The sequence below is a fragment of the Mustela nigripes genome, chromosome 2 (genome assembly GCF_022355385.1).
Source record: "Mustela nigripes isolate SB6536 chromosome 2, MUSNIG.SB6536, whole genome shotgun sequence".
NCBI classification, from domain to species: Eukaryota; Metazoa; Chordata; class Mammalia; order Carnivora; family Mustelidae; genus Mustela; species Mustela nigripes.
In genome coordinates this window covers 60,606,354-60,616,146 of record NC_081558.1, presented here as the reverse complement: position 1 = coordinate 60,616,146, position 9,793 = coordinate 60,606,354, and the positions used below count along the sequence as shown (strand labels likewise).

The window sequence follows — 9,793 nt, the reverse complement described above, 5'->3', positions numbered from 1 at the left end:
AGATAACTAAAACTGAATGTAAACAAAATAGGAACAAAACACAAACTTTCTTCCACTTTAGGCAGTTTGTGGATAATAAAATCCCTTTAAAAGAGGAAACTCGATCTTAAGAGAAATCAACTCTTTTATCTTTCAAGTTCCCTTCTTAAAGGTTTTTGTTTCTGTTTTTTGCGGCTGCGAGCGAGCAGATCAGCAAAGGAGCCATCCATTTCTACTGAGCAAATTTACACCGGGTGAACACTCTCAATCCACTGTCCTGCGAGAGGACTCCCAGGGGTTTAGGAATCACCCAGTGTAGCTCCACAGACACATTATTTTGATGGAGTGACTTCCATGTTGCGGGTAAAACTGACAATGTGTTTTCACAGCCCAGGTGTGAGGGCTAAGGCAGTAGGTCTCAGGGAGATCCCGGGACCTGCGCCTGGGGAATGCAAACGCGCTATGAAGCCCTGGCCTGGAGGCGAACCTTTCAACTCCCAGGCATTCTTCCAGGACCTGGGCCTCCTGGCCAGGGCCCGAACGCGTCCCTTACTTGAAGCAATATTCGGCGGCCTTCGGGCAGCGCCGGCTCACTAAGCCTCTCGTGCGGCTGCGATGGGGGGGTTCGTAGGTTTGGGCACACAGTAGCCTGGGACAGACTCTGAGCCCAGCGCGAAGCCAGTCTGTGTCTGTTGAACGACTAAGCGTCGCCAGCACAGTCATTGCTGGCAGAATGAAAGGAATCCAGACCAGGGCATGGGTCACCACGGTGACTTTAAATACCCAGGGACTGTGAAGGGGGCAAGAGCTGCCTTTGGAGAAGCGCCACGCAGGCTTTGGAGAGGCTAGGGAGGGAGGGCGCCCACACTCCGCTGGGCGAGCGGCAGCGCTGGTAGACAAGCCGACCCCGGATTCGGGTGACGTGTCACTCCGCGGTCAGGGAGGGTCCGGGCCCCGGGGCTCAGGGGCAGGGGACAGGGAAAACCTTACTTCAATGACAGGAGTGACCTGAGGTCTCGCCTGGGGGGCTCCAAGGCCGTGGCCCCAGCACTGCACGGCTCTGCTGGGAAGAGCCCAGTAAGGGGCGCGGATCCCCGCCCCGGGCGCGCGCAGCCCCAACCCCGCCTCCTCCCGATGCGTCCCGCCCCTCCCGGCGCGAGCCGCCCGCGCGCGGGGGGAGCTTCAGAGGAACCGGCCGGGCGGGCACCCCTCTGCCCCGGCGCAGGCGCGAGCGCGCACCGCCTCTCCGGCTGGGCGCCCCGCTGGCGTTCCCGCCCCGCCTCCGCACGCGTCCCCGCCCCGGGCACCTCTGATTGGCCGTGGGCCGGGCCAGCAGGTGTCGGCGGCCGCTGCGGCCAGGCTGGCCCCAGCTGCCTGCGGCGCGGGCGCCTCCCTCGCAGCCGCTGCCACCGCCGCGCTCCCCGCCTTCTGCCCGCTCCCCGGCTCCCGCTGCGGCTGCGGTTCTGGCGGCCGAGCCCCCAGGGCGCTGCAGCTTAGATCCGGCGCGCCGACAGACCCGCGCCCCTGCCTCGCTGCTCGAAGCTCGCTCATCCACGCACGGCGCCGCTCTGCTGCGGCAGGTACCCCAGGCGTCCTGAAGTGCGGTGGCCGCCATCGATGACCCCGGCCACGGAACTGCTCCAGCCCGGCCACCCCTTGTGAGTACGGTCCCCTCCTCTCTGGCAGCTTTGCGCCACTCTCCCGGTTGCGTTGCCGCAACTTCGGGGGTGGGTGTGTGGAGGGGTCTCTCACGTCCCCCACCCCCCGCCCGCCCATACACACCCGTGCGAGTCCTGAGCGAGGGCCTCTGGGCACGACCGGTCTGCCTCTGCGGAGGGGCTTGGGGGCGGGGGTGGGAGTCCTTGAACTTGCTCGAGGATCGTCGCAGAGTCGGAACCGCCCCTTTCTCCCTTGGACGCGGCTGGAGCTCGACTCTGCGTTTCCCTCGCGTTTGGCGTTCCTCACTGGCCACGTAGCTCCTGGGCTGCGGTTCACCGCGCACCTACTACGCTGCAGGCGCACCGGCAGGGCGCCTGGAACCATCGGGTAAGCACCCCGGAGCAGCCCAGCGCGGCGGACTTGACTCTTTCCGACTCTTAATTTCTGTAAAATGGGACTAATCAGGACTCGCTCAAGGTCATGGCCGGTGCGCGGAGTAAGAACCCTAGTGGGTCGCGTCTGGCTAGGTCCGCGGACTGCTTGGGTAGGGGCGCGCTGTTGCAGATAGATGGTCATTTAGCTTCATCCCCGTCTCCTTTAAATAATTCCTTCCCCCTAACTTTGCCAAATTTGGAGAGGTCGGGAGCCGACCTCAAGGGACCGTACAGAGGTTTGAGGGGTATCTGCGAAGGACCTTTGGGGTGAGCCGAGCGCTTCTGCGACTGGGACCCCTGGACCTGCAGCATTTGCAGCATCCTCTCCAATCTCAGTCATTTAATTTGCTAACATCTCGGCAGGGTAGGGGAATTTGCTAGGTGCCTGCTTTTAGATCCATCCTGCTCTGTTTCCTTCTCCCAAATAAGCCCTGTTCCTGAGGATAAGTATGGGAGAGATTAACTGTATACACCAGTTTGGGCCCTAGGACTTCGTAAGAGAAGCGTGTGCGCTCTGCTCTTGGCTTAGTCAACATTGACTCTCATTAGCTCTAAGAAAGTGTCTTGAGTCTGGCTTCATCCTGCCGGCCCTACTCCCTGTCCCCAGATCTGGGTTTGTTGCACTTTTCCTGGGGAGGGTGGAGTCCAGTCGCAGAATGTGTAACTGTTGCCGGATGTGAATAGTTTACTCCAGCTCTTTTGTGGCAGCTCCTGTGGGTCTGTGGGTGGTTCTCAGAGCTTTGGACTGGAGACAAAGTCATCCCCCTCTTTTGACATTGTTATTCTGTCCCTTCAACTTAGGCTACCTGGCCCTAACCCAGTGATCAGATATTTACTTGGATAATTTTGTGGTGTCTGACAAACATCTTCGGACCTCAACTGTTTTTGTTTTTTTAAGTAATCTCTGTGCCCAAGGTGGGGCTTGAACTGAGGACCCCAAGATTAAGAGTCCAGTGTTTTACTGGCTGAGCCAGCCAGGCGCTATGAGTCTCATTTTTTAAAAAATCTATAAAACAGAAGAATCCCTGCTTTTTAGTCTTCCCAAGGCAGTTGGGGTTCAGGGAACATGGTAGAGGTGGAAGCAGAAGGAAGATGTTCCAGACGATCTGAGCTGTAGGTAGAAGTGGAGGTGATTTCAAGAAAAAAAAATTTTTTAACAGCAGTCTCTGGACCTTACTAGATCTAAAAATCTTTCCAGAGAAATTTAGTTTGGTAAGACTTTGAAAATACTACATTTCATCTTCCAGTTGCTGTTCCTTATCTGTCCATGGGTAGCCACATCTCTCACAATGTCCCCTTACCCCGTCTGTGGTGTGTGGGCTGGAAGCTAGCTGTCTCTGTGGGGTTTGGGCTGTCTCTGGTGGTGGTGAGGCACTGTGTCTGTGTGTGTGTATGTGGGGTGGTTGTCTCTGTGGAGCTGAAGTGTGTCTCTGTGGAGACATGGATATCTTTGTGGCCTTGGTTTCATGTAGAGGGGGAAGGGGAGGGGCAGTTGCCTGCTCCAGAGTTTGCTCATTTTTGGAAAAGTGAAGTTAGCCAGGTCCAGCGATGTAAACTCACAGTGGTCTAGATTGTGTCCTTTCTCCTTCCTCTCCTTCCAAAGGGGCAAAAGGAGAGCATTTGTGGCCTTGGCCTTTGGAGAAATCAAATGACAAAGACTGAAATAACTGAGAGAAACATGCCTTCCCTATTCTTAGTTTTGTATCTGCACAGCCTTTTGTCCCAAAGGCAAGTTAAAGAGGGACAAGTGATCAGAACTTGGTGGCTTTGTTTAATATTATATTAAGCTATGACATAATGACAGAAAATGGCATAGATATGAAGTGAACACTCTGGATTTTCACAAATTGAACACCCCTGTGTAAACAGTGCCCAGAATAAGACCTAGAATATTCCCACTCTCCCCCGTCCTCTATAGGTACTGTCCCCCAAGGGTAATCATCATTCTGCTTTGTTTTGTCAGGCGAGTTTTATTTTTATTCCTATTATCATTTCTTTCACCAGTTTAGTTTCAGAGCTAAAATGAAACTGCTTGATGATTTTCTACCTCCTCTTTTAATGTATGCAAACCAAAGGTAGTTGTAGGTAAGCCAGTCCAGAAATCTAGGAGGAAGTATTTGGTCTTAGGAGCTGGGTGGAGTCTACACCTGTTGTCTCCTCCCTTCCCCTCAATAGGTTCTTGGGCGGTGAAGCAAGCCAGACCCCAGATACATCTCTGATATTGATAAATTGAAGCCAGTTTATTCACCAGAATGTATTTGAAAAATGCAAGTCTGAAATAGTGTCATGGTAAAGTATACATAGAAAATTTGAATTCTCATCGGAAACGTAAAAATGGGAATGTTTTGAATTTCTCAAAATTAAAAACTGATAGAGGATCTAAGAATGTCAAGGCTTAGTGATTTATAAACTGTTTATGCTATTGCCACATGGTGGCACCACGTTGGCTGGAGACCAGCAATACCCAGCATTCTTTCCCAAGTCCAGGGGAAGCAGTCCCAGGAATAAAATCCAACAGTTTGGCATCTCCAGAAATGATTTCCAAACACTGTGGTTTTTCCCATGTTTGGCAGGTAAGTTTCGCCCCTGGTACCTGCTACACTAAGCCCATGGATCAAACCCTGTCCCAGCTTTTCAGGAGGGTGCCTTGTGGGTCGGAGGCACCTGTGTGTTGGAGAATGGGGAGCTGAGACATTGTTGCCCTTTCTTGGATAGTATGGAACTGTGGCATGTCCTTGGAATTTTATTTTATTTCATTTTTAAAAATTTTGTTTATTTATTTGACAAAGAGACACACAGCGAGGGAGGGAACACAAGCAGGGGGAGTGGGAGACAGAGAAGCTGTCTTCCTGCAGAGCAGGGAGCCTGATGTGGGGCTCCATCCCAGGACCCTGGGATCATGACCTGAGCCGAAGGCAGATGCTTAACCCACTGAGCCACCCAGGCATCTGTGTTCTTGGAACTTTAAAGAGAATTGGCTGAGAATCTAGCTTAGGTGTGTTGTGATTTTCTTACCCCAGAATTCCCCCAAAGGTGTGAGAGAAGGAGTTCTCTTTCCTGAGGCAGGTTGCTATTTTCCAGAGCACTGTCCGTGGTGAACTTGTAAAAATAAAGAGGCGTGGGTGTAGCCAAATTGCTGCCCCATGAAATGCCCTCTGTGTTCCACAGGGTGGGGGCCAAGTCCCAAGGGGAGACCACAGGGTGGGGGCTGTTGTATCCGGCTGTGGAGAGGGCCAAGCAGACCCATTCAGTGCCTTTTCTTTTTACTGTTGGTGTGACGGAGATGCTGCTTAGAAGATTGTATTCATGTGCTGGCTGCCATGACTGTGGTTGCCAAGAGTGCTGTATACTTGCCATGTGCTGGACCCGACATATATATATTCAGTTAATCTTCATCACGGGAGGAGGGTGGCTTTCCCATTTTCAGGATGAAGGAACTGGGCCTGGAAGCATTCTTTCTGAGTTTTACATTATGTGAGCCAGAGCAAGAACTGAGTGCCAAGTCTCCCAGACGACTTCCCCAGCTGAGTTGTGTGCCCTTATGTGGGGTGAGAGGAGCTTTGCACCATTCTTCTTCTGTCTTCCCTGACATCTGGTAGAGAGCCTTGCATGTAGTAGCTACTTAGGGCAAAGTATGGGACTGCCATTAAGTAGAAACTTCCTGCCGAGCAAGAGGGAAATCCAGACAGTGAAGGATGAGAGTTTGGGATTGAGTCCCTGCAACCTGCAACATTGGGACTGAGTGTGGGCCCACCAGAATGTGTAGTCTTATTTTATGTTTAAAATTTTATGTAAATGGAGGTCTGTTATTTGTTTTTGTAATTTGCTTTTTTTCACCCAACATTGTTTTTAAACATATGTTGATAACATTTGTTGATAATCATAAGTTTAGTTTATACATTTTGACATAATATTTCCTTGTTTGGTATACCAGAGTTTGAATATGCATCATTGATGGACAAAAAGATGTTTTTACCTTTTGCTGTTATGAAAAATATTGCAGGGAATATCCTTGATAAGGTCTTATGCAAGTGTATGTGTGTTTAGGATTTATATCCCCAGACGTAGAATAACTGGGTAGGAGGATATGCTTATATCAACATCTATCTGTTGCTGGGTTTTGGAGATTGTCCTCTGTAGTTGTTGGGCCACTTTTTACTCCTACTATCACTGTCCTGAAGCTCCTTGTATCCCCATTACTTTGTGCCATCAGATGTTTTAATTTTGGTTCATCTAATAAGCATGAAATGTGTTTTACTGCTTTTTTACTTGCATTTCCTGTAGCGGTTTTTTGTTTGTTTTTTAAAGATTTTGTTTTTAAGCAATCGCTACACCCAGTGTGGGGCTTGAACTCACAACCGTGAGATCAGAAGTCACATGTTTTACCCACTGAGCCAACCAGGCACCCCTCGCTTAGAGATTGCTAAAAATATATAGTTTGGTTTTCAGAGTTTCTTTTCTGTACATTGCTGCTTTTCCCAGATAAAACTTTCAAATCTTGGGGGCACCTGGGTGGCTCAGTGGGTTAAAGCCTCTGCCTTCAGCTCAGGTCATGATCCCAGGGTCCTGGGATTGAGTCCCACATCAGGCTCTCTGCTTAGCAGGGAGCCTGCTTCTTCCTCTCTCTCTCTGCCTGCCTCTGCCTACTTGTGATCTCTGTCTGTCAAATAAATAAACAAAATTAAAACAACAACAACAACAACAAAAAAACTTTCAAATCTTATACTTACCTGAAATTTATATTTCTGTGTTGTGTGAGGCAGGGATCTAATTGTTTTGCATACAGAAAACCACTTCTCCCATTAACATTTAATGAATAGTTACCTATTTTCTCACTTATTTTGTTGCCATCTCTGTCATATATCAATTTCTCTTATGTTTTTTTATCTGTTTCTGAATGCTGCTTTTTTCTATTCATCTCTTTGTGATTCCTGAGCTAATACCATTTCACTGAATTATTAAAGCTTTATAATAATTCTTTTCTTTTTAGCCTTTTTCTTCAAAAAATCATCTTGGTTATCTTTGATACCTTAGGCTTCAACATGAATTTTAGGATCCCTCCTAAATACCCCTTTCCATGAAAAATACTGGTATCAAAAATTTGGTGAAATATCAAATAAAACACATTTTCTTATTTTTTTCAAATATAGTGTTAATCAAAACTTCTAATTTTCCATTATTTGCTGTGAAATTTTGATCTCCATTTCAAGTGGATTCACTTTCAGTAACACTTTCCTGATATCTTAAATAATATCTTTTTTTTTAAAGATTTTATTTATTTATTTGACAGACAGATCACAAGTAGGCAGAGAGGCAGGCAGGAAGAGAGAGGAGGAAGCAGGCTCTCCGCGGAGAGAGCTTGATGCGGGGCTCGATCCCAGGACCCTGGGATCATGACCTGAGCCGAAGGCAGAGGCTTCAACCCATTGAGCCACCCAGGCGCCCCTTAAATAATATCTTGAATAATCTCTTGAATAATAAGGACCATTTGAATGTGATTTTTTAAACACCTCTAATATCATTTTTTAAACTCAACAACATAGAAGTAATGTTAATGTCAGTGATTATTCTTCTGTGACATTATTTTTGTCCTCCTCATAACTCATTTCTTTCAGGTACCATAATTTATTCAACAAAATCGTTCTTTAAAACATTAAGTACTTTATGCTATTGTAACTTCATCCTACTATACATGTTTGTTTCCTTAGCATGAATTACTTTGTTGAAAGTTGTTTACTTTTCCTTAAATTTTTTATACATATTGCCAAATAACCCTCTAGGAAAGTTTATAAATTCATTTTGCTATTTAATCATGTGCAAATGTGCCAGATCCCCATGCCTTGCCAGCATTAAACACGATTATTCATCATCATTTCCAGTTTCACAAAGACTCTTGTTTTGTTTTTTTTTTTAAGATTTTATTTATTCATTTCACAGAGACTCAGCAAGAGAGGGAAGAACACAAGCAGCGGAAGTGGGAGGGAGAAGCAGGCTTCCTGTTGAGCAGGGATTCTGACATGGGGCCCATCATGACCTTAGCTGAAGGCAGTGCCTAACGACTGAGCCACGCAGGTGCCCCAAGACTCTTGTTTTTTATTTTGTTTTGTTTTGTTTTGTTTTGTTTCTAGCAAGGCAGAACATATCTTCATGTTTATTGGTTCTTTTTTTTTTTAATATAATTTTTTATTTTTTATAAACATATATTTTTATCCCCAGGGATACAGGTCTGTGAATCGCCAGGTTTACACACTTCACAGCACTCACCAAAACACATACCCTCCCAATGTCCATAATACCACCCCCTTCTCCCAAACCCCCTCCCCCCAGCAACCCTCAGTTTGTTTTGTGAGATTAAGAGTCACTTATGGTTTGTCTCCCTCCCAATCCCATCTTGTTTCATTTATTCTTCTCGTACCCACTTAAGCCCCCATGTTGCATCACCACTTCCTCATATCAGGGGAATCATATAATAGTTGTCTTTCTCCGCTTGACTTATTTCGCTAAGCATGATACGCTCTAGTTCCATCCATGTTGTCGCAAATGGCAAGATTTCATTTCTTTGGATGGCTGCATAGTATTCCATTGTGTATATATACCACATCTTCTTGATCCATTCATCTGTTGATGGACATCTAGGTTCTTTCCATAGTTTGGCTATTGTGGACATTGCTGCTATAAACGTTCGAGTACACGTGCCCCTTTGGATCACTACGTTTGTATCTTTAGGGTAAATACCCAATAGTGCAATTGCTGGGTCATAGGGCAGTTCTATTTTCAACATTTTGAGGAACCTCCATGCTGTTTTCCAGAGAGGTTGCACCAGCTTGCATTCCCACCAACAGTGTAGGAGGGTTCCCCTTTCTCCACATCCTCGCCAGCATCTGTCATTTCCTGACTTGTTGATTTTAGCCATTCTGACTGGTGTGAGGTGATATCGCATTGTGGTTTTGATTTGTATTTCCCTGATGCCGAGTGATATGGAGCACTTTTTCATGTGTCTGTTGGCCATCTGGATGTCTTCTTTGCAGAAATGTCTGTTCATGTCTTCTGCCCATTTCTTGATTGGATTATTTGTTCTTTGGGTGTTGAGTTTGCTAAGTTCTTTATAGATTCTGGACACTAGTCCTTTATCTGATATGTCGTTTGCAAATATCTTCTCCCATTCTGACAGTTGTCTTTTGATTTTGTTAACTGTTTCCTTTGCTGTGCAAAAGCTTTTGATCTTGATGAAATCCCAATAGTTCATTTATGCCCTTGCTTCCCTTGCCTTTTGCGTTGTTCCTAGGAAGATGTTGCTGCGGCAGAGGTCGAAGATGTTGCTGCCCGTGTTCTCCTCAAGGATTTTAATTTTTTTTTTTTTTTAATTTTTTTAATTTTTTTATTTTTATTTTTTATTTTTATTTTTTTTTTATTTTTTATAAACATATATTTTTATCCCCAGGGGTACAGGTCTGTGAATCACCAGGTTTACACACTTCACAGCACTCACCAAATCACATACCCTCCCCAATGTCCATAATCCCAACCCCTTCTCCCAAACCCCCTCCCCCCAGCAACCCTCAGTTTGTTTTGTGAGATTAAGAGTCACTTATGGTTTGTCTCCCTCCCAATCCCATCTTGTTTCATTTATTCTCCTACCCACTTAAGCCTCCATGTTGCATCACCACTTCCTCATATCAGGGAGATCATATGATAGTTGTCTTTCTCTGCTTGACTTATTT

General features: G+C 46.7%; 1 protein-coding gene across 2 annotated transcripts in view; it reads left to right on the top strand.

Moving 5' to 3' along the window:
* The first annotated feature begins 1,367 nt into the window (after nucleotides 1-1,367).
* The window catches only part of MYRIP (myosin VIIA and Rab interacting protein), a 396,334-nt gene continuing 387,908 nt past the window's right edge, over nucleotides 1,368-9,793 (top strand). Inside the window, exons 1-2 of one of the 2 annotated variants that reach the window (XM_059390490.1) lie at nucleotides 1,368-1,637; nucleotides 1,907-2,025. The gene's annotated coding sequence lies outside the window, so the exon portion shown is untranslated. The remainder of the gene's footprint in view (nucleotides 1,638-1,906; nucleotides 2,026-9,793) is intronic. The other variant, XM_059390489.1, reaches the window with a different exon arrangement.